Source organism: Lathyrus oleraceus, chromosome 2 (assembly GCF_024323335.1).
Source record: "Lathyrus oleraceus cultivar Zhongwan6 chromosome 2, CAAS_Psat_ZW6_1.0, whole genome shotgun sequence".
Lineage (NCBI taxonomy): Eukaryota > Viridiplantae > Streptophyta > Magnoliopsida > Fabales > Fabaceae > Lathyrus > Lathyrus oleraceus.
In genome coordinates, this window is record NC_066580.1 from 439,706,257 (window position 1) to 439,731,731 (window position 25,475).

Here is a 25,475-nt window from a genome sequence, read left to right on the forward strand (position 1 = left end):
TCAATTGTTTTGGCTTTGTCCATTGTTAATATGTTTTCATACATTAGCCTTAGGTTTTAATTACCATAGTGGTTGATGTAAATCTTACCTTATCCTTAGTGAGTTGATTGTAAGTCTTCCATACTTATTATAGGGTTAACCCCTCATTAGTATGTCGAAGCCGTCCTCGCATGGTGGATTGTTGATTCGGGTTGAGTTTTCTCCCATTGGTAATGAAAAACCTTAGTGCTTGTGTCTTAAAATTGAACTCACTAATTTTTGGAAATCTTTTAGCCGAACTACGGCGTTTTCATCCTTACCTTTGATGGAAGGTACGTAGGCAACGGGTTCATCCGTTCAAACACAAAAATAACTAACTTGTACATTCTTTTCTCATCTTCCCATTCATGTTTGCACAATATGTCAAAAACAAATAAACATTTTTATACAACAAGTGTGAAAAGGGCTCCCTAGGAGTACCTAGGACGTGGTGGGTGCCTAACACCTTCCCATTGCGTAATTTACCCCTTACCCAGATTCTCTGATCTTTTATTGGTTTTCTACGTGTAAAACTTCTTAGGTTTTTGTTCGCTTTTTAACCAGTCCTTAGGATAAATAAAAGTGCAGTGGCGACTCGATTCATTGTATACTTTGCTTATGGTTTAATCAATAAATCATATAGCGACAAATACACCGCTACAAGACCTGACTTCGATCTTCTGGCTAGATCTGCTTCGATGATTCTCTGGCTGAATCTATTTTGACCTTCTGGCTAGATCTGAATTGTTTTGATGATAAATTCCCATCATCAGGATCCCGCATCTGAGGCATGCGCTGGTTGACCCTCTTTTGAAATCTACACCCAACCTTCACATTAGATATGCAGCTTCGAGAATATTCCATTTTTGGGCTTCGTACATATTCTTCGGGCTAGAACATGCTGTAACGACTCCTCAATTAGACTTGGGCTTGCTGGGGAAATAAAGCTTGTAGGCGACTTCGCTAGGGAATCTTCAAATTGAGCCTTAGGCTGACTCTTGGGAAGACGATTCTCAGGCTGATTCTTCAAAATGACCCTCAGGCTGGACCACTGGAACACGATTCTCAGGCTGAATCTTCAAAAAGTGACCCTCAGGCTGGATCACGGGAAAACGATTCTCAGGCTGAATCTTCAAAAAGTGACCCTCAGGCTGGATCACGGGAAAACGATTCTCAGGCTGAATCTTCAAAAAGTGACCCTCAGGCTGGATCACGGGAAAACGATTCTCAGGCTGAATCTTCGAAATGACCCTTAGGCTGGATCACTGGAACACGATTCTCAGGCTGAATCTCATGGCCTTGGTTGTAACGTAATTCTTAGTCTGCTTGGAAGAACCGGTTTACCAGCTTATGTGTATGCTTGATATGTTATGCATGCAAATGCAAATGTTATGCACGGTAAAAAGAAATCTGCTTGGGGAAGCAAACTTCAGTAGGGAACAAATCGCTGTATCAATCCTTGAATGCTCTGTGGGGAATGATCCGTCTGCCGGGACCAATGAGCCACCAAAAATAAATTGGCTGCTTGAAAAGTTGACCTTGCGGGGGGAGTATCAACTATGGGAACTTTGTTCGACGAGGCTCTGTGAGGATAGTCTGTGGGGAAAACACTTCCTGGGGAAATATCGTAGGAAACGACCTTTGCTGGGGATATGAACTTGCTAATCGCCCTCAAGCTGAGGATTAAATAATCTGCTGGGGAATGAGATGAACACTGGGAACACTACCCTCTCATCTGTTGGTTATGCAACCACTCCTCTGTTGCTAGGAAGATACATTCTGACACTGTCAACTCCGCTGGGGATATACAGTCTGGATATTGTCAACTCTGCTGGGGAACATGCTTTGCTGAGGAAAGACTTTGTCAATCGCTTGGGGATGAGGATTCATGACTTGGCATCCGGTTCCTGTGACCTGCAACCAAAAATACACGTATGCCTCGGGGGAATTACTCGGTTTGAATTCACCGTCTGGGATTAAGCACATTCAAAGCAATTTTAAATGTTTTCCTGTGCAAATCATTTGCAAAAGCCACCATTATGTTCATATGCAATATGTTTTATCAAAAATTCGGACATTTTTGCAAACAAACTGATAAATGAAAAATAAAGAGGCTCTTTAACTGAATTATTCGACTCTTACTGGGGAGAAAATTTGTGCCAGGAATAGGCGAGGGCATCAGGAAGCTGATCCCTGAAAAGAGGTGATCGCTATAAAAAGAGAACTATCCTAATGGCGATGGGGATACGGGGTCCCACCAAGTTTCGACTCTACTATGGCTCGTATGTCCTCAAGACGCTCTGCTCATCTTGCTTTCTGAAGTGGATGATTAGTCGATCTTTTACCTTCGAAGATTGCCAGATTGAATGAAACGGTGATATGACACAGATGAACTCAGATCGCAGCCATTCACTTAATCCCTAACTTTTGCGTGGACCGCCCTTTTGGGTTTTCGATCCATCGGGATACCCATTTTTGCCTGAGCCGCCCTTTTGGGTTTTCGATTCACCGGGTGTACTCTTTTTTTATATCCCTAATTTTTGCCCGAACCTCTTTATTCTTTTCTTTGGTTCGTCGGGATGCCCCTTTTTTGCCTGGACTATTCTTTTTACTGTCCAGCGGGTCTATTTTATGCGAAGTATTTTTTAAACTGCGTCTGAGTTAATAGGGGACGGGAATCCTTCGCCATCCGTGGTTGTTAGCATCAAAGCTCCTCCATAGAAAATCCTTTTAACCACGTGCGGACCCTCATGGTTCGGTGTCCATTTTCCCCTATGATCTGTGTTGGGAGGAATAAATCTTTTGAGTACCAATTTACCGACTTGATACCCCCGAGGGCGTACTTTCTGACCAAATGCTCTCTTCATCCGTCTCCGATATAGTTGGCCATGGCGTGTAGCCGCTAGTCTCTTTTCCTCAACTAGGCTTAGCTGATTGTGTCGAGAACGGATCCATTCTGCTTCGTCCAGCTTAACATTCGTCGGGACCCGCAAAGAAAGAATTTCGGCTTCAACTGGAAGAACTGCTTCCATGCCATATACAAACTGATAAGGTGTTGCCCCAACATTTTTTTGGAGGGATATGCACCTTATCTGCGTAAATCTGGCAAGACACTTCCTTTGATGGCTTTTTGTGAAGTGTATTGGATGTCATACTCTGTCAGTATCATTTGTCACCTAGTAACCTTTCCGGTAAGTGTTGGCTTTTCAAAAATATACTTGACTGGATCCATTTTTGATATCAATAGAGTCGTGTGAGTCAACATATACTGTCTTAGTCGGCGAGCAGCCCATGCCAAAGCACGGCAAGTTTTCTCGAGCAATGAGTATCTTTGTTCACAGTCGGTAAACTTTTGCTAAGGTAGTATATTGCATGCCCTTTTCGACCTGACTCGTCATGCTGACCGAGCACACAACCCATTGACCTTTCTAACACAGTCAAGTACATGATCAACGGTCTTTCCTCTTGGCTTGTAGACTTGCCCCGATCTTGATCTCTTTCTTGTCGTCTGCGGTACCGATGTTGACGGTCTAAATCACCTCCTGGTAAGGTGTAATAGCTCGGTCCTCTTGTTTCAACAATCTGGCTAACCCTTCCGGCAATTCACAATCTTCCTCAACCCCTTCTTCGGCTTAATAGATAGGATTGTCGAAGTCATACTTGGCCATAGCAGTGTCGTTAGCAGTGAGATCCGGGTGGTTAGTTCTGCATGATGGAGGATCATACTTTACCTTAAAATGAGAGATATTTTTTTGGAAAGAAAGAAAAAATGAAAAAAGAAACATCGCCATAAAAGTAAAAAAAACTGAAAGAAAGAGAACACAAAATTGTTTGCAAAAGTTGTCCTTTATTGATGATAAAAATAATTGCGAAATGTAACTAAATGGATGACCCTACAAATGAGCCGTTACACCTTGGGCAAAGTGTAAGACTTTATTATGCATGTAATAAAGGAAAACAATAAAAATCACTCTTTCAGTAGAGTAACCTGGACGGTTCTTTCAGACGACCAATTGTCGAGCTTTTCTCCCGGGACACACGGGCGAATCCAGCTATCTAAGTCACAGTCGCTGTCAGCCTTGTCTTCATCTGCAGCATTGACGATGTGGGGAGAAACCAAACCCCCGCTGGAGAGAGTACCGGCTTCATTCTTCTGAGATCCCGGAGCATACCCCAATCCAAACTTGTCTTCTTTGATGACTGGCTCCACAAATTTGCCCCAGCCATGGGCATTACCAGCTTTAACCACTTCAACAACATTAATCCCTTGCCCGCCGTGAGCCGGCATCGGGTTCTGGATAACATTAGGCACCGGAGCAAAATTGATAGCCTGGGCATCTCTCAAATCTTGTACCTTGAACTAGAGAGCCTTGCAGTTATCTGTAGTATGGCCAGGTGCGTTGGAGTGAAAAGCACATCGGGCGTTGACATCATAACCCCTAGGCAAATTATTGGGATCGATTGGTGGGGCCAGAGTTCTCAATGTAACCAGATTCATGTCAATCAGCTTGGGAAGTAATACTGAATAAGGCATTGGGATTGGTTCGATGACCCGGTCCGTCTGCCTTGGACGTTGTTGATAGTGTCTCTGCTGACCCGGATTACCTCCTTGTTGTTGATTATTGTACCCGGGTTGTTGTTGCGGATGATATTGCGGTTGAGGAACAGGTGTTGGAATAGTGATTGCGGCCACTTGATCTTGATAATAATTAGGGTGTCCTCTACCCCTGCCTCTGCCGGCATACACAACGCTTGCCTCGCCTTCTTTTCTTCGCTGACCGTTACCAGCAAACGGTCTCTTGGACCTGATGAGTTGGAAGCACTATTGTCTTGAATTCGGCCCATCTTCAACAGACTCTCGATTCTTTCTCCAGCAATTACTATCTCTGCAAAGCTGATTGACGGGCAAGCAGCCAATCTCTCAATATAATTGCCTTGAAGAGTGTTCATGAACATGTCCGCCATCTCCCTTTCAGACATAGGGGGTTGGACGGACGCAGCAATCTGTCTCCAACGCTGAGCATACTCTCTAAAGGTTTCCTTGGCAGTCTGAGACATACCTTGCAACAAGGTCCGATTTGGAGCCATGTCCAAGTTGTATTGATATTGCTTGATAAAAGCCTCTGCCAAGTCTTTCCAGCTCTTGATGGTAGTACGAGACAAATGAGAATACCATTCACGAGAAGCTCCAGTTAGACTGTCTTCAAAATAGTACATCCACAGCTTTTCATCTTCCGTGTGAGCTCCCAACCTTCCCAGATAAGATTGGAGATGAGTGCGTGGGCAAGAAGCCCCGTTGTATTTCTCAAAAGTAGGGGGTTTGAACTTGTGAGGGATCCTTACTCCCTGAACCAGACCAAGATTTGTGACATCAAAGCCTAAGGAATTTTGAGACTCCAAAGATTTGAGCTTCTCAGCAAGCTCATCCATACGGCGCGTGGTCTCGAGGGCCTCGTCGTGCAAAGAAAATTGATCATACTGATAATCTTCAGTAACGGGGCGCCCGTTAATCCGAATTCCTTGATTCACATTGCACCTTCCGCCAATACCATTTCCAACATTCCCTGTGTTGCCAACATTACCCGAGTTTCCATCAGCATTTGCGTTACCCGCGTTACCAGTGTTCACAGGGTTATCAGCGTTCCCAGGGTTACCAGGGTTTCCCTCAGCATTTGGTATCTCCACCTCCGGATCGGGTCTCGGTTGCTCAACCAATTCCCTCAGCTTTTCCTGGCCTTCTGCCATACCCGTCATCAATGTCATGAACTGATCCATCCTTTCACGCATATCAGCCAACTCTTTCTGTACTTGGTCCATCGCTAGCTGTGGACAATTTTCCTTTGTCGGGTACCTGTGGACTCGCTTGGGACCAATAACTGCCTGATACAGGGAACAAACATTAGACACTACAGCGACACCTGCAAAACAGACAAGGGTTAATATGCATGGTATGCGATGCACTGCTTGTTCAGTTTTAAGGCACCCCCGTTTTGAAAGGGAATACCCTGCAAATGAATAAGCATGAGATGTTGGATGCAGATATGCAAATGATGTTATGCAATGCAAAGGCATGTCAATCAGAATTGATGGATCCGCTTGAACATCTGTCAGGTTGCACTGCCTGGAGAGAAATTCACTGAGGAATGTAATACAAGACCAAAACTCTGCTCCAGAAAACCGGGTTGGTTGGAGGTTAAGGTTTCCTGAATTTAGCCCGCCCCTCACTGGTAGGTTCTAAGAACAGTAGTTCGTCAACTTCAGCCCTTCAGTCGCGAATAATACGTTTACCACTGAAGGTTTGGCATTATTACGGGATAAAAGACCTCCACTGACTCCCCTCAACAGGACATCCTAAAGCAAGTTCCCAGTCTCGGGGTCCTCGGGTTGATCAGCGAGAATGCGCCCACCAGAGCTAACATAATCATGTCTCGGAGGAGAGGCCTCGACTGAGTTCTCGGGAAATGGTCACCAGAGTCGATGATTTCTAAAGGAACATCATGTTGTTACGGAACATCCGTAGGACATAATATATCCAAGAGAAACCTCGTCTGGGTGTGGTTCTTCACGAACGACTTAACGTAGCAACATGCCACGCAAGCCTCATGATCATCCATTCTAAAACCTGTGTGTACACTCAAGCCTGGGTAATGGGCTTATCTCTCGTAGAACATCCCATCCCAACAAACAAACAACAGCTTCAACAGATACAGCAGATGAATGCAAGCAAGTAAGTAAATAAAGGTACAAAAGCATGAACACCCAATAAACAGACAACCTACAAAAGCTAGGAGGGACTCGCTTAAGGAAGATGGACCAGCAAGAGGTCAACTTCTATATATCCCCAGCAGAGTCGCCAGCTGTCGCAACCTGAAAAATACAGTGCGCGAAAAAACAACCGGCGAGAGAAAATGACAGAAGAGTCGCCACCGTGCGTTATTCATCCCAAAGGAGGGAAAGGAAACGCTCGAAGTAAACCTGAAAAAGGAAAGGACAAGACGGGGTCTCGCAACCAAATCTTGGGTTCGGGAGTCGGTTATGCGAAGGGAAGGTATTAGCACCCCTACGCATCCGTAGTACTCTACGGGATCCACTTGTGAAGTTCTTGTCTAAAGGGTGTGAGTTTATCTAATGTGTTTATTTACTAAAAAGGGTTAAGAGAAATGACTCGCGCGGATGTCGCATCCACTGCATACGTATCTCATTTGAATATGAGAATCAGAGTCTTCGTAGCTCGGCTGACCTATGGGTTGGGGGGAGGTGTGCTCGCTAAGACATCGCGTCTTATGCCTACGTATCTCATCGGGCCTGAGAATCAGAGCAAAACGTAGTTCGGCTAACTACGGGGTTATGGATTGGGTTTTGGACGAACGACGTCACTACGCAATCTACCGGATGCTCGACCTTTGGAGACTTACTCGCTTGTAGTAGAAGGAGTTAACGTGTTGCTTTGGGTTTTAGGGTTTAGGATGCTCGAGGGCAAAAGGGCAGTCCTTGACGAAGGAACCGCGCTACCTGTGGGGATACGAACACGAAGCACAAAATATGTATCTTAAAGTAAAATGCCACCAAGGGGCGCAAACATTGCCTCCTATTGAGGTCTTCCAGCTAAGAAAGCGGTAAAGTACGAGAAAGGGGAAAAATTACCACACGGATAAAGATCAGAAGTTACAGCAATTAAAGGAATGGGAAACCCAGGGATCCTTCCAAGCTAACACCATCACAGAGAGTCAGTTAGTACAGGTAATCGGAATAAACCTCCAGGGGGGTATCCCACAAATAAAGTGGGAAACCACGCAAGTGTCTCTGCAAAAGCCGTGTGAGCCCTCACAAAACTCGACAAAAGGTTAGAGTAACAGGATGAAATCAAAAGAAAACAATGCCATGGAAACACAAGACAGGTTAGAACAAAAAAGAACAAAAAGCAAATACTGTCATGTTCGCGACTGCTTCGCCTAGCGAAGGCTTAGCGAGGCTTCGCTACAGGCTCGCCTAGCGAAGCGGCTAGCGAAGGCCTGCGGGTTTTGGATTTCTCAATGATAACAGTGTGATTTTAAGGACTCCAAACCCTATGGCATTCATCTTAGAAATGAAATTATTAAACATTCAAGACACTATTTACATATTCATACGCAAACATGAACCCGTGGGCAAGACCTGACGTTACCTCATACATTCAGAGTATTCAAATTCAAGGCATAGAGTAGTAGGAACAAAGGCATACCTGATGAGAGATCGATTGAACGGCGCGGCTGGATCTGCAAAGCAATGTGAGGTTTGCGCGAGGCGGAGGCAGGAGCGTGCGAATCGGGGTGAACTTCTCAGAGCTGCCTGAAGATTGCTGCAGAGTAATTCCTAGGACTCCTTCTCTCAAAACCTTTCTCCAGTGAAAACTCCCGTGAAACTCCAAGTGTCTAGTCCTCTATTGAAACTCTCATATTTATAGCTGATTTCCGTGGACTTGTGGGCTTAGAATGAGGTCAGCTGAGGCCCAAAACTTTCTGATATTTTCCGGAATACGCGCCCTTCGCCTAGCGAGCATGACAGCGCTCTTCGCTAGGCGAAGCATCTGCTCGCCTAGCGAGCATGACAGCTCAGCAGCAGATTCTTGCTTCTTTAAGCTTAGCATTTTGCATGGTGAATAGGCCCCATCCGGACCTGATTCTGATTGACATGATGCAATGTAATATGAAATGCTAAATGACCTAAAAAATGAATGCATGAATGAGGAGGGCAAATTTTGGGGTATTACAGCAAATCCTAACATTGGTTTGCAAATCCAGTCGTGCCATTTGATTTCAACCGATCTCTCCAATCAGGTTTGCCCTTATTCCCATTACCTTTGTGCTTTGAAGTTGAATACTCTGAATGTTTGAGGTATGATGAATGAATTTCATTAGGTTTTTGCCCACGGGTTCATAATTATGTATGAATGTATAAATAATGCCTGGAATGCTTAATCGTTTAATTTCTGAAGTGTATGCCACAGGGTTTGAGGTTTCTGAAACCATACTGTTATCCATGAAAAACCATACTGTTTTGCTCTAATCTGACTTACGTTTGTCATAGCATGTTTTCTCCTAATCCTTATCTTGTTTCACTAACCCTTTTGTTGAGTTTTTGTGAAGGCTCACATGACTTTTGCAGGGATAGCTCGTTGGATATTCCACTTTGCTTGTGGGATACCATTTGGTAGATTTATTCTGATTGCCTTGTTGGCACATTTACTTTATACATGTTTGTTTTGTATGTGTTCGTATCCCCGCAGGTAGTGCGGTTCCTTCGTCAAGGACTGCCTTTTTGCATGAGCATCCCTAACCCTACCAACTCATTGATTTTTCTTCTCCATAACACACGTTTACTCCTTCTACTACAGGCGAGTAAGTCTCCAAAGGTCGAGCATCTGGTAGATTGCATAGTAACGTCGTTCACCCCAAAACCCCATCCTTAACCCCGTAGTTAGCCGAACTACGACTTGCTCTGATTCTCATTCCAGATGAGATACGTAGGCATAAGACGCGATGTCTTAGCGAGCACACTTCCTCCAAACCCATAGGCAGCCGAGCTACGAAGACTCTGATTCTCATATTCATATGAGATACGTATGCAGTGGATGCGACATCCGCGCGAGTCATTTTTATTTAACCCTTTTTTTAGTAAACAACACAAGATAAACTCACACCCTTTAGACAAGAACTACAAAAGTGGATCTCGTAGAGTACTACGGATGCGTAGAGGTGCTAATACCTTCCCTTCGCATAACCGACTCCCGAACCCAAGATTTGGTTGCGAGACCTTGTCTTTTCCTTTCCTCTTTTCAGGTTTACTTCGAGCGTTTCCTTTCCCTCCTTTGGGATAAATAACGCACGGTGGCGACTCTTCTGTCATTTTCTTTCGCCGGTTGTTTTTTCGCACACTGTATTTTTCAGGTTGCGACAGAACCCTTGTGCAGAAGCATTCATTTTGCGGTTGCATTTTTTTCGTTTTCTCTCTCTCTCTCTCTCACTCAAAGCCTTCATTCATAACAGCTAGCACTGAGATTGAAGGAATCCGTTCGTGTGGACTAAGTAGAGGCGTTGTCATCATTCAACGTTCGTGATCGCTCCGTAGATCTGCATCAAAGGTGTCAATCGTCACAAGAGATCTGCACCAAAGGTTTCAATCGTCACAAGAGGTAACTATTCTATCACTGATCATGACCATTCGTAAGGATCTCTAAAGGAGAAATTTTAATTTCCGTTGCGTTTTGGATCACAATTCTCCTTCAGTTTCTATATCACCATATCTGTACTTGATTATGCCCCTCCAAATTCATTCCTTGTCTTCAAGTATTCTCTAGATCCATTTGTACAAAAGAGAATTGTTAAATTTTCATATCTCTTTCACCCCCAAACCCCCTCCCTTCTTCCTTTTGCATACATTCTCCCAACTGACCCAACAAATTCCCTTCTTGTCACTTATGCCATGCCATAGAAAGTTCCTTTTAATTTTGACAATCTCTTGTCTCACTTTAATTTGAATCTTGAAAAAGTATATATGGTATATTGGAAGGTTGCTCAAGACTGAATTGAGTAATGTTAATCTACCTCCACTTGAGAGGAACCTGTTCTTCCAAGATGATAGCTTATTTCTTAATGTTAAGTACTTGTCGCCATGATTTAATCCTTCTTGGGTTGGAACCCACATGTAATCGTAGGAATTTAAATGGTATTTTATCTATGCTACATAATAGAACATGATATACAACCAACATTAATTGTTCCATGTCATTGTGTTTTGGGTTTTGGGGACCTCGTATGGATCCTTTCTTGGTTCAGAGAATTTGTGTGAAGCCTCCTCTTGAAAAATGTTGTTCTTCGAGATAACATTGAGCAAACTCTCTTTGACCTGAGTCAATTTGTCTTCCAAGGCAAGAGATTGTTTCTTGTGAATCAACTAGAACATGTCATTCAACAACTCATTAGTTCCTTATGGGTCAAGAGCATCCTGTAAGGGTTGGAAAAATGGGAACCTCCTCACATCTGGATACTATAGGCCACAATGTATATTTGAGGGAGGGATCGCCTATGTGGAATTATGGAGCAGATTTGACGAATGAAGTAAATTAAGAAGTCCCTTGATCTATTTCAGATTGAACAAAATTTGGCAATGGAGGAGCGAAAGGAGTAGCTATTGAGATTTCGTCGCCCATCCTTCAAAGAGGCGAATGAGGATTTCTTACTGATTCAGCAGATGCAGCGAATTTCCGTTGAACATAGAAATGAGTGGCTTTCGACGCTTCCATCATCTGGTAGATCTGATACGAAGAGTTCGACTTCAAGATTCAGGAAGCTAACTTGGAGACATAGTCTTAACTTCGATTGAAATATATTTAAATTTGATTCAATAAAATAGATAAATGACAGATTATGTAAATCAAAGAAATCAAAATTTGATTCTCACATACGGTGCTAATGTTCTGTTCTAGAACTAAATAATGATCAGAGGAGTTGAACTAGTGGTATGCTATAGTGGTTCAAAGTTCCGATGAGGTGGAGTGATGACTGGCCTACAAGGTTATCATTCTAGTTCTCAAGTCAGTAAGGGAGTAAGAAGTGAAGTTTGAATGAAGAAGAGATTCAATAAATGAGAAATGGCATGATCATCCATTTAAATAGAAGAGTTAGTTAGAAATTTAATGCGTGTGTGAGCGTGAAATGTGGTTGATGGTCAGATACATATGGACTATGAGGAAGGACTTAGCAAGTAAGTTCCCTTGATAAGTCATGGAAATGGAATCCATCTATTCCTTATCTTGTTCTTTTACATTTGCCCAATATTGGGATTCAGTGTCTATTTGGACCTTATGGCCGGTCCAAAACACCATGACTAACTTAGGGATGTGCGCGAGAATATAAATGAAGTTGATTAGGGGGATTATCAAGTGTCGATGATTTATGAGAGTCTTGACTTCCCATATGTTGATCCTCTAGAAATCAGTGGTCCCAACCCCAATTTTATTGTATTAAGTGATAACTCTGAGTTTGAAGGAGGTTTCGTTGAGAACAGATACAACCCTCTTAGCTCTTCAAAAGGGGATGGAGAGGCAACCTCATATAATCAGGCTTATATTGATGTTGAGTTCTACCACTAGGTGGATCCTTAGTCGGTGGACACAATTTATGTTTTTTATTGTGCATAAAAGGTGGATGAAGCTCAACTAGATGTGGACCCTTCTTCGGATTGGTTAGTTTCACACATTGAAGACGATAAAAGGATTTGCAACTCTTTTGATAGGTTATATGTCCTCTTCTACGACTATCTCTACACTCAGATGAGACTCATGTTACTCTTTTATGTTTATAATATTGTTTTGGTTTGATTCAATTTTAAAAAAAAAATTATTAAAAATATTTGATTTTCATTATGACTATCTATAAATTCATGTTCATGAATGATTGTGATGTGGTGAGATTGCATGATAATTAAACTAACTTTTAATTTTGAAAATGGAATTTTATCTTGAAAAGAATAACAATTATAATATTTTAAATTGGTTTTGATATATTTTCTCCATAATTTGGGTTTCTATTATAGCATGATCATCTAAGAATTTAATTTTAAACAAAATTATAAAATATTAATTTATTCTATATTACTCAATATTATGTTAAGAGAGACAATTGTTTGAGTTATAAAATATAAATAAGAGTGTCTTTACTAGACTCCTAAAACTTACCCAAAATATTTATTTAAACAAAATAAATTGATAATTGTTTTTTCATGCATAAGAAAAAACCTCAAATGTATAATTTTTTTCACTACTTTCTTCAACTTTCTTTTGTAATTTTTTAACTATCACAATTTATTTTTCTTTCATTGAAAATGTAACTACTTACAAAAATTTATCGATACTCTTAAAAAATAGAATTCCTATTATCTTTCTCCACCATACTCAAACCGTCTCTAGATCGTATTATAATTATAGTTGTTCTTTTGCCCCTTATGTATCACTAGAAGCTTGTTTCTGACTCATTCCGCATAACCTCCTCCCATGTCCTTCACATTCTTAAAACCCTATTCATTATCAAACCAATTCATGTTAGTTTATTTTAATTTAAAAATAGAATAAATTAATTAATTGCATTACAATTAATTAACTTACACCAGCTAGTAGATCAGTAGTTGCAGATAGAGATCTCACCCCAATTTGACAATCCTAAATTTATATTTTTTATTTGTAAGAAATATAATTGAAAAATATAAATGACCAAAAAAAAGATAGATACCACTTACCACAATGATATGATCTTCTTTGTTGAATACAAATGAAACTTCCTTTAAAAAAATTAGAGTTCTTCACCTTGCCTGGTTTCCAAAAACACAATATACATTTTTTAACTTATTACTAAACCAAAAACATATTACTTTATAATTATTCTTTTTTAATATGAGAAAGTAAAAAATACGAGAGAGTGAAAAGTTTTTTACCGTTTGGTGTATCCATCATATATGGAATATTAAAGATATTAACCGCATATGCATGCGCTTTCAAAAACTCTTCCACCGTCCGATAAATTATGAAATAATTTAGATTAAAATTTGAGCTACATTATATATATATATACATAGAGAGAGAGAGAGAGAGAGAGAGAGAGAGAGAGAGAGAGAGAGAGAGAGAGAGAAGGAGAGAGAGAGAAGAGAGGAGAGAGAGAGAGAGAGGAGAGAGAGAGAGAGAGAGAGAGAGAGAGAGAGAGGAGAGAGAGAGAGAGAGAGAGAGAGAGAGAAGAGAGAGAGAGGAGAGAGAGAGAGAGAGAGAGAGAGAGAGGAGAGAGAGCAGAGAGGAGAGAGAGAGAGCCAGAGAGAGAAGAGAGAGAGAGAGAGAGGAGAGAGAGAGAGAGCGAGAGAGAGGAGAGGAGAGGAGAGAGAGAGAGAGAGAGAGAGAGAGAGAGAGAGAGAGAGAGAGAGAGAGAGAGAGAGAGGAGAGAGAGAGAGGAGAGAGAGAGAAGGGGAGAGAGAGAGAGATCTAGAGAGAGAGAGAAGGTTACCTAACATCATATATATATATATATATATAGAGAGAGAGAGAGAGAGAGAGAGAGAGAGAGAGAGGTTACCTAACATCAATATTCACAACCTCTGCATTTGAGCTACACAACACAAACAAAAGAAGAAGAAACAACGTCAGCCAACAAGACATTATTGTATAGTTTATAACTTGCATAAGCTATAGCTAAGCATAAATGCAAATGCAAATGCAAATGTAGAACTTTATATGATTTTGGTTAAATTAACCTTCATATTTTTTTGAAGTTATACAAAATACAAAGACGCATGTTATTTATATGTAAGATATAAGTTACTTTTGTTTGAAATCTAGGGTCTATGTTTACTGGTTTAAGATTCAACAATGATTTAATATTGGAATATTAAAAATATAGAGTGAATAAACGAATGGTATTATGAAAAATGTATATAATCATTGATGGTAATATGGTATGCCACTGCTGGTTGAAAAGGATATTATTTGTCGAGATTATGATTTTCCTTCTAGAAGTTTGGTTGTAAGTGTAATTTTTTTTATAAGCAAGAGGTATATTGATAAGAAGAACAATTTCATTTGTAGATATGGACAGATCCTGGATCTTCTTACTACCTTTATAGACGTCTTAACTTTGGTGGCCTTATCCTAGTATTATGATCCACCACTCATATGTTTTACATTCAAAGACTTTCAGTTGGCTCCGACCATTGAAGAGTACAAGAAGCTTCTAGGTTGGTATGTGAAAGACCACCCTCATTTCACAAAGTTTGGTGAACTATTGATGCTTAAATCAGTTGCTGAAGCACTCCACTTATCTGTCGAAGAGGTATCCCTTGGTCTTTGGCCTAGGGGATTTGCTAGGAAGTTCTTGGAAGACAAGGCATGGGCCTTGGATAAAGAAGGGAAATGGATGCCCTTATGTGCCATTTTAGCCCTTCTGATCTATGGAGTTGTCATGTTTCCAAATGACGACGATTATATAAACCATTCCATCATCAACGTATTTGTATCTGGACCCGTCCCTGCATTGGTGTCTGATGTGCATTTCTTCTTGCGCACTAGGCATGAAAAGAAGAAGGGCATGGTATTGAACGGTGCTTCACTGTTGTATACTTGGCTCTTATCTCACATGCTTCAAAAGGGTCTTAGGTAGATTTCTTGAAGGACTTGAGGTGGTCCCAGAAGTTTTCCTCCCTTACTGTTGAAGCTTTGGTTTGGTACCTTCCTACCTCCAACATAGAGCAGGTTATCATGAGCTATGGAAACTTCCCGAATGTTCCACTCATGGGTCCAAGAGGTTGCATCAATTACAACCCTTCGTTGGCCATGAGACAGTTGGGATATCTGATGGAGAATGAACCTAGGGCTGAATTACTGAAGGAATTTCTCTTGCTCGGTTTGGGAGCAGAGAACACAACTCTGTTGCAAAAGGTTAAGCAAGCTTGGACTTAGATTCATCACAAAGGAAAAGAGCTAAGCAAACGTGATTGTTGAGCTAAGGAGCCGTATCACCAATGGGTGGTACAAAGGGCAAAAGAACTCAAGCTACCATACAGTGTGGATGTCCAGATTCCTCCCCCATAACCAGTGTATGCATCCAAGGGGGAAGTAGATGCATTGAAAGCAACTATCACATAGTTAACCAAAGAGAACGAAAACTTGCGATCGAAGCTTCATGCATTGGATAGAGATCATGCTAAGTTGAAAAGAAAGAGTGAAGAAGATATTGAGCTCTTATTGGAAAGCATAAAGAAGGAGAAAGTTGATGAGAACCTCAAAGAGAAATACTAAGATGCTTTAGCTCAAGCAGATATGGGGCTAACTTCTCTCCGAAAATAGTTAAAGCAGACAGAAAAGGAGTGAGGTGACAACCACCGTTGGTTCGAGTTGGCTGTCAAAGAGAAGAAGGTATTGAGAGATGAGTCCGACCTGGAGATTCAGAAACTTAAACTTTCCTTCCGCAAATCCAATGCCAAGGTAGAGGTGGAACATCGTCTTAAAGACGAAGCGATCAGAGTTTCCTACATCACCCCTCAAGTATGGAGAGAGAAATGTCACAAAGTTGATATTGCCATTTCGAGTGAAGAACATTAGAGATATCATTTTTCTGCTTTGAAGAATGAGAGTTTGGGCTGGCTCAATGAGAAGGCTCAAATAAATAGTCTTCTTGATACTTATGCTAGATCTATCAACTTGTTGCAACCTGTTGCTGCTTTGTATCGAGCCAAGTATGATTGTTTGGTGAGGTTCTGCAAAGAGTTAATCAAGGAAGTTCCTTGGAAGCTAGAGGATTCTCTAGAAGATGCTGATGAGAAAACCACTCCCCACTCCATACTCCGGTTCATATACCTTTATGACCGAATGATGAAAAGGTTCAAAGTTAAATTGAAGGAGATGAAGGAACTAAAAGCAAAGTGTACCATTTGATCATAGCTTTATTGTTTTCCTTTTTCATGTTTTGAAATTACTGTATTATACCTCTTTGTAATATCAAATTCATGAATAAAATGCTTGACTTGTTTGAATTCGGTGTTCCTACTTTATCTTCCATTTTATAATGTTTTACTGTCGCATTATGAATCATATAAGGTTCCCCCGAGAATAAAAAACAAACAAACATGCATCATGCATTAATCATATATTCATGCATTTCATAATACATCCAGATGGTCTCATTGTTATTTTGGCCTTCTGTTCACTAACTCTCGCTGTCAATCTGACTTCCCACTTCTATAACACTTGAGCTAAGCATAAGACAATTATGGAAAGAATCGAACAAAACCAGGATGCCATACAGGAGGAGATGACTCAAATGAGAGCCCAGTTGGGGAAACTCATGGACATCATGCAGAATGTTGTCCATAGACCAGAGGACAATCACCATGCTAACCCAGGGGGTCGCTGCCAATATGAATGCTACTAATCCTGCTATGGGGAACAGAGTTCCTATTGTTATTCACGCCCATGCTGAGGGGGTGCCTACCAATCTAAATGCTTCCCACACATTCCATGTCCCTGTTCATGGAAGTTCTCTGGTTGGAACAAATGATCACGATGGAGACTTCTTCATGCCTAGAAATGAATCCTTGTATGAGCCCTTTGGCCCATCTCCCACTGAGCTTAAGAGAAGGTTTTAGATGATGGACGAAAGGGTCAAAGCCATTGAAGATACTAGCACCTTTGGCCTGGAAGCTGCTGATATGTGCTTAGTCCTAGAGGTGAACATCCCAGCTAAGTTTAAGGTCCCTACCTTCAAGAAATATAAGGGGGTTACTTGTCCCAAGACCCATATTAGATCCTATTGTAGGAAATGGCAGCCTACTCAGGTGATGAGAAGCTACTGATGCATTTCTTTCAGGACAGTCTCAACGGAGCATCCCTGGAATGGTATATGCAGGTTGAACGTGCGCATGTGTGTTCCTGGAGAGAGCTAGTTGAGGATTTCTTGAAACACTATCAGTACAACACCGGCATGACGCCCAACAAGATAGGACTTCAGAGCTTGAATCAAAATTCTAAAGAATCTTTTAAAGAATACGCGCAACACTAGAGAGACCTAGCTGCTAGGGTCTAGCCTCCTCTGCTTGAAAAAGAACTTGTTGACATGTTTATGGGAACACTCCAAGGCCCGTATCTGGATCAGATGATAGGAAGTGTTTCTTTCGGCTTCTCTGATATCATTGTCACTAGAGAAAGGATCGAGAACGGTCTTAAGACTAGAAATATCCAAGGTCCCGTTGCTGCCTCCAATGGGGAAAAGAAACCCTATAGTGGTTTCCCCCAAAAGAAGGAGGGGGAGACCAATGCTGGATCAACTTGCAAGGGGAAAGGTAAAGCTTACCAGACCCCCTATTATCAAGTTGCAGAGGTAACTCCCAACAACTATCAACAACAGATATATGAAATTCCTACTGCTCAACAACAATTCTAATATCAACCGCTTGTCCAGTACCAACAACCGTACGCACCCAGGAAAAACAATTATCAACAATATCATCCAGGCCAACAACTCCCTAGAAGACAAGAGAGGAGACTCGACCCTCTCCCCATGAGCTGCAGTCAACTATTAAACCACCTATTAAATAGTTCTCTTGTCAAATTAAGGGAAGCCAAGCCCCCACTAACACCACTCCCACCGGGATATGACATCAATGTACATTGTTAGTTCCATAACGGGGCACCCGACCACACTATTGATAACTGTAAGGCATTCAGGTATAAAGTCCAAGATCTCATTGACTCCAAGGCCATCTCGTTCACGCCTGCAAGGCCCAATGTTGACAATAATCCGATGCCTCCTCACACTGGGCACATAGTTAACATGATACAAGAGTCTGTTGAGGTCAACCGTATCTCGAAGGTCGACATGATAAAGACTCCATTACTGGCGGTAAAGGAATAGTTGCTCCTAAAACATGTGTTCCCCGGATGCACTATTGATTATGCACACTATTTAAATACTCCACAGGGTTATGGGAAGCTCAAAAAGGTATTCAGTCACTAATAGACCGAGGAACTTTCCTGGTAGAACACACTTTAGCAGTCGGTGATGTGGCTACTTTGGAAATACCTTATTATATGATGCAGATACCTGTTGAGAACACTCCCACGACACCCATATTAATTAGAGTGCCAACTCCTTTCCCATATGAAAGCACTAAAGTTGTCCCCTGGAATTACAATTCCATAGCCTATTAGCATGGGCAAAGACTTGAAGAAAGGTCCTCTGAAACTTAAAGGCCTTTAGTAATTCATGTACCTATTGAAGTTTCTAAACATGTGGAAACTTAGAAGTTTGCGGAACTACAAAATCCTATTGGAGTTCAAAAACCAATTGAAGTTCAAGAGCCAACTGTAAATATTACAGGAGCTGGTGGTATGACCCGAAGTGGTCGCATATTCGCAACACCACCACCATAACCTGAAAAAGAGAATCTTGGAGCTAACGCCAAGAATAAGGGTAAGCAACCTGCAGGCCTGGAGCAAGGGAAAGCCCATACTCAAGGCAAAGCCACATCAGATGATGTGATGAGTTCCTCCGTATTATCAAAAGAAGTGACTACAAAGTGGTTGACCAAGTCAACCAAACACTGTCCAAGATTTCTATACTCTCACTATTGCTGTGTTCTGAAGCCCACGGAGACATTTTAATCAAGTTTCTTGGTGCGGTCCACGTGCCCCAAGAGATCACCTTCAATCAGTTCGAAGGGGTACTAGAAAATATAGCTTCGAGTGGATGCTAAGGCTTTTATGATGATGAATTGCCTCCCGAAGGCAAAGCTCATAACAAAGCCCTACATATATCCATAGAGTGTATTGACACAATAATGCATCGGGTACTAGTGGACCGAGACTTTTTTGAACATGCTTCCAAAGAATTCCCTGACTAAGATGACAATACATGGCCTACTAATGAAGCCCAACACACTGATAGTTCAAGCATTTGAAGGTTATTGTTGGTCCATCATTGGTGAAGTGAATCTTCCTATTAAAATTGGACCTTACACCTTCTTCGTAACTTTCTATGTGAGGGATATTCATCCAGCATATAGCTGCCTTCTGGGTCACCCATGGATCCATGTTGTGGGGGAAGTCACCTCTACTCTCCATCAAAAACCGAAGTTTATCGTCAATGGTAAGTTGATCACTATTGATGGGGAAGAAGACATCCTGGTCAGACAATTATCCTCCTTCCGGTATGTTGAGGTATATGGAGAGATTCATGAGACACCATTTCAAGCATCTGATATTGCCAATGTGTTGATGAATCCCCTCAATGGAAGAGTATCCGGAAAACCTGAGCTCCCAATGTCATCGCTGAGAGACGCTCAGACTGTGATCAAAGTAGACCATCTAGAAGGATGGGAAAGAGTCTTAGAGCTACTTGTCAACAAAAATAGGTCTGGCTTGGGATATCATTCGAGATAGATAACTCAGAAAAATGCGCCTACAATAGAGGATAAGTTGGCTCTCTCTATTCCTGAGAAGTTCGTGAGGGTCAAACATCTCTTTCAAGGGCAAGTCACCATGGTGGATGACGACATCAGCGTGTCTGAAGCTGATTTCTTCGTGCTCAAGAAGAAAGTGGGCCAGACACTCAATAATTGGACAGAAGTGGACATACTTGAAGTTACTTTCTATCAAACATAATTTTCTATTTTAATTTCAGATCGTTATGCTCGTGCCCAAGGCATAGAGGAGCTTGTAGGGGGCCCGATGTTTTCATCATTGTTTAAAATGAAATAAAAGAAGTGTTTCACATACAATTGTGCTCCATGTCTTTCCCTTTTTATGTTTTTTCGAAGAAAAAATTCGACAATGTTTCATATTTTTGTTTCTAGTCCACATTCTAAAATAAAGCATGAATCATTCATGCAGATCCAACTCGGATTCCATTGACAATAATATTGCTATGGTCAATTATAACTTCGAAAATATGATCTACCGAGCTGAGGAAGATTGTGATGAAGATTATGAACTCCCAAAGGAGTTGGCCAGACTACTACATCAATAATAAAAATTGATTCAACCATACCAAGAGTCATTGGAGATTGTAAGACCCCAATTTTCACCCTAAGATCCCTCATGTAACTTCATCATAGGCATTAGCATGGGATCATACCTTGGCATTCTCCTTACCCCTCCTTTATTGGGTTTGTTTTGGGAGAGATCACCAAGCACCTTGTGATTGTATCATACTTGTATTTTATCATTTCACTAACCAAAATATAAAAAATATGTCTTTGTATTTGTCTAACTCTTTTGTAGGCAGGGCATGATCACCATTGATCTATCAAGTTCACATCTAGGGTTTAAGACCCTCATGAACAAAGAGCACATCCAAGAATTGATCCAATAATGGTTATGAGCATCATATATGAGTCCCAATGTTCTCTACATGTTATATTGATCATTTTTTCTTCAAGAGTTTGAGGGTGATTTGCCTTGGAAATCCTAGTTTGATTGGGTATCTTGAGTAACTTCTCCAATAAGCTATCTCACAAATTGATCATATTTCTCAAAGGACACTTCAAAATTCATCATCTTATGCATATATGATCTACCATGAGCCAAGAAAGTCAAGATAATTGGAAGTTATCAAGTTGGTTAATGGCGGTTGGCCAAATGAATTCATTTGATAAAAACTGGGTCTCCCTAGACCCTATCTCCTACGATTTTTACTATATGAAAATGATTCCAAGAGAAACTTTACTCTAAATGACATTCCAAACAACTTTCATGTTTATACCTAGAGCTAGTTTTGCTTGGAAAATCATTTTCTATGTTGAAACATTATAGGTCATTTTGTCTAAACCCTAATTTGAAAGTCAACTTCCCAAGGCCATAACTTTCTAAATTTTTATGAGATGAAAGATTTCAAAGTTTCACAATCAAATTAAATGTGTCTAATTCAACTTTTATGTTTGGAGTGGGAGCTAATTCAACTTTTTTGAGCATGTGCTTTGAGGTTACATTATAGGTCACTTTTGACCTATACCATTGATCAAGTGATTTTTCCAAACTTCAAAAATGCATAACTATATCATTTCAAAACCAAATGACATGAAATTGGTGACCATTTTGAAAGTATTTGAAAGATATACAACTTTGATGAAGACACGTTTCTCATTTGTAGCTCACATAAAAAGTTAAGCAAGGTGGAACATTGAGACATATGGCTTGACACTTAGAAAATATTTGATATGGAAAAATTTTCCAAACTTCCACCTCAAATTTCTCCAAGTTCCAAGCTCCAAATGAAAAAGTGTTGAACATGAAAGTTGTTCCTCTTGATCTAACCTTTCCAAAGAGCTCAAATTCACACATTTTGGAATAGGGATCCATAGGCTACGCATGCCATGAACATGGTGATATCACTTGGCAACGATCAAACTTCAAATCTTCATAAACACTTGCCTTGCAATCCAAGTTGAATTAAGACTATCTCACACTCATTTGTGGACTTATGACAATGATTTTATGGGCCTATGCACGCCCGTGCACCCATGCATCATCAATGCCAAATTTGGAAAGTGGATTTCAAGTGTGCAAAAAGTAATGGATTCAACTATAAATAGAGCCTCATATGCTTAGCATTTCACACACATTCGCGCCAACTTTGATCCCTTCCTCTAACCCTCACATTGCAAAGGATAATCCTGAGAAATTCATTTGAATTTGAGGTTGAATTTCCACTATTTTGAAATTTAAATCTCCAGTGATCCACAACCTTTTGAGCATTCAATCCTTCTTCTACGAGCATTTGGAGTGAGATCAAGCACGAGCAAGAGCAAGATCAGTTGAATCCAGACCTCCATTGAAGGTATTTTCCAGAAATTTTGATCTCTTCGATTCTCTCAAATTCTTGCTCAATTCTGTTGATTCTTTGGTTGTCTGAAGTCCTATCAATGTAGGCAAGAAGATTGAGTTGCTTTGAGACCAAATCAAAGTAACTCAATTCATGTACCTCAAATTTCAACTCCATGTATCTCTCAATATACTTGGAGTTAGGGTGAATTGAGGCTAGATTTGAACTCAGTGCCATTTTTACTTTGAAATCATGTCCTTGTTTTTAATTTTGGTGATGGTTATGACTGAACCAGTCCGGCGAGGTTCGCTGGAGAAGACAACCGGTCCTTGGCCGCCGGTGGTGTGATGGATGGTTCTGAGCCATAGGATCCTTTTAAAATGATTTAATCTCGTGCATTCCTTTTGAATACCAGGCCTGTTACGCGCTAACTTGAGTGCACGGTGGAACACGTGTTTTGATCCACTTGATCTTCCACCTCAATTAATGAGGGAGATCAAGTGGTCCACGTTTTTTCTGATATTTTAATTTTCATCTTAATTGCATTACTTTCAATAATTCATATTAAATTTAATATTGATCCAAAAAATATGGGACTTTCACCAAAAAACTTTAAATATTTTTCTCTTTCATATTCTGAATTAAAATTATTTTTGGATAATTATTAATATTTTTCATGAATTAATTGATTTTTCATTTATTTTTAATTGTTTAAAAATATTTTTAAATGTCCAAAAATTATGAATTTTTTTCTCCAAGGTCCTTTGACCTTGTTTGACCTATGATAAATCTCATGGCCATTTCTTTGGTGTTTTGATGATATTTTAGGAATTTGACAAACCATATTTAATTTAAATGCACTATTTTAGTATTTTTAAAATTTGAATAAATGCCAAATAAATTTGTTGACCAATTGTGATGACTTGTTTATGTTTGACTCGTTGTTGGGCCTTGGTCAAGGTTGATTTGACTTTGTCAACTTAATATCATTCGATTTAGGGGATTGATGGAATGTACATTCCATCTCCCAAAATGAATGAATGATATTAATTTGGTAAAAGTCCTCCTTTGACCAATTTGTGATTTCATCCATTCCCTTCCCACTTCATCTTATTCCCCTTCTTTATTCATTCATTTCATTTGGCCTATGACATCTCAAAATCCTAAGGCTAGTTGACTGAAAAATTAACATGAGTATGGATGAGAGTAGGCCACACCTTTTGCATATTCTTTTTGTGTGTGGTATGTTTCATGAGCATAGTTCATAATATTATGTCTCTAACATACATTAACACCAAAATTATATTGCTCGGCCTCAAATAGTTGTGACTTCTACATAAGTCCAATTACGATTGCTTAACATAGCGCTAAATTTGTGACATAAAAGGCGTTAGCATTCTAGTTAGTCAGATTGTAAGTCTCCCCTCTTTCATGGTATTGTGTGGAAACTTGGCCTTTTTTCCTTCCTTTGGAAGATGTATTGGTTCAAGGATCCATGCTTGTGATAAGTGGGTTGAGTGTTCTCCAAATAATGACTTCAATTAAAAAGGCAAAAGCAAAGCAATACTAACTTCTAACCCATTAACTACTAACTTTTAATTTCAAGCCTTTACTTTAATGCAATTTACTTTTAGCACTTTATTTCATTTGCCATTGTTCATATCATTCTAATTGTTTATGTTAATGCAATTTTCACTTTGTCCACTTGGACCATATCGTGTGATGTAGTTTGTTTGTATACTTTGTTTGCTTGTGTGACCTTTGACCATTAATGTACATAATAACAACAAAAACCCTAAAAAACTTTTGAGTAGACTGTTAGCTTGATCTTGGACAAATGGACTTAGAATCTAGGCAACCTTCCTATGCTAAAGGACTTGGCCAATGCCAACTTATTGAGAAACCAAGTGCTTGCAATTTGAAACTTCATCTGATACATCATTCAAGATCCTTTTGAGTTCATCTGCAACATGATCATTGTGAAGCTGTTATTTTGAACCTGTGACTTGTGGAATTCATCTGTTGCATGGGCTATTTTGAAGAAGATCATGGAATGGATAAGCTTGGATGTGGCCATCTTTATTTGTTGCCTTGCTCTTTAAGATATTATTAATTGTGCATTTGTGTGTTGCTTGATTCTAAAAGTCCAAGGGAATTTTGGGTTTCTATTGACATTCTTGTTTATGGATTGCTACCCATTTGGTCAGATCTTTTCAACTCTAAACTTTTAAATTTTGTACATATGGCGGTCTCTTCATCTTCTCCCCATTTCTTTAATTTCAAAATCTCTCTCTCTATTTTTCAAAATCTTCTTTGTGTGAACTACTTTTGTTCTAACCTTTGACCACTTTGCAAAAAGATATAAACTTTGACCTTATGCCATTGCATTTTCAAACTTCTTTTCTTAAATCAAACATGTAAATAAATTTAACTATACTTGACCTAAACTTTCAAAAATCCAAAAATAACTAACTCATTCAAACCATTTTATGTCGTTGTGCCTTTCAAACTTAATTTTGTTAAAAGCAATGTATCCACTTTGAAATTTGTATCACGAACTACGAGGTTTTGATCCCTCATTTTTATGTTGGTACGTAGGCACAAGACCGAAGGTCTTGTCAAACACAAAAATATAATTAATGAATTCTTTTCTAATCCCCCCATTCTATTTGTTTGTAAACATCACTTTATACCAAGTACATATGCACACAAAAAGGGCTCCCTAGGAGTATCTAGGACACTTTGGGTGCTAACACCTTCCCTCTGTGTAATCAACCCCTTACCTGTAATCTCTGACATTTTATTAGTTTTGATTTGAAAACTTTTTACTTTTTGGGTTTTGTTCGTACTTTTTCCCTTTTCCTTTGGAAACAATAAAAGCGCGGTAACGACTCTTGTTATTTGATCTCTAGCTTGTCAATAGCTTGATGATCATGAATTTACTGCTACAGAGATCATCAACCTTGGGTCTCAAGACTTTAAGAAAGAAATCAGAATAGGTGCCGACCTACAGGCTGATGTTAAGAAGGGTTGATTGAGTTGTTGTGTGAATATGTCGATGTGTTCGCTTGGTCATATCAAGATATGTCCAGGTTATACACATATATTGTGATGCACCGTCTGTCACTC

The 25,475-nt window shown here is 40.1% G+C and overlaps 1 pseudogene; it reads right to left on the bottom strand.

Annotated features, from left to right (window-relative positions):
* Positions 1–12,960: 12,960 nt before the first annotated feature.
* Positions 12,961–25,475, bottom strand: part of LOC127123608 (rhodanese-like domain-containing protein 17) — a 125,412-nt pseudogene continuing 112,897 nt past the window's right edge.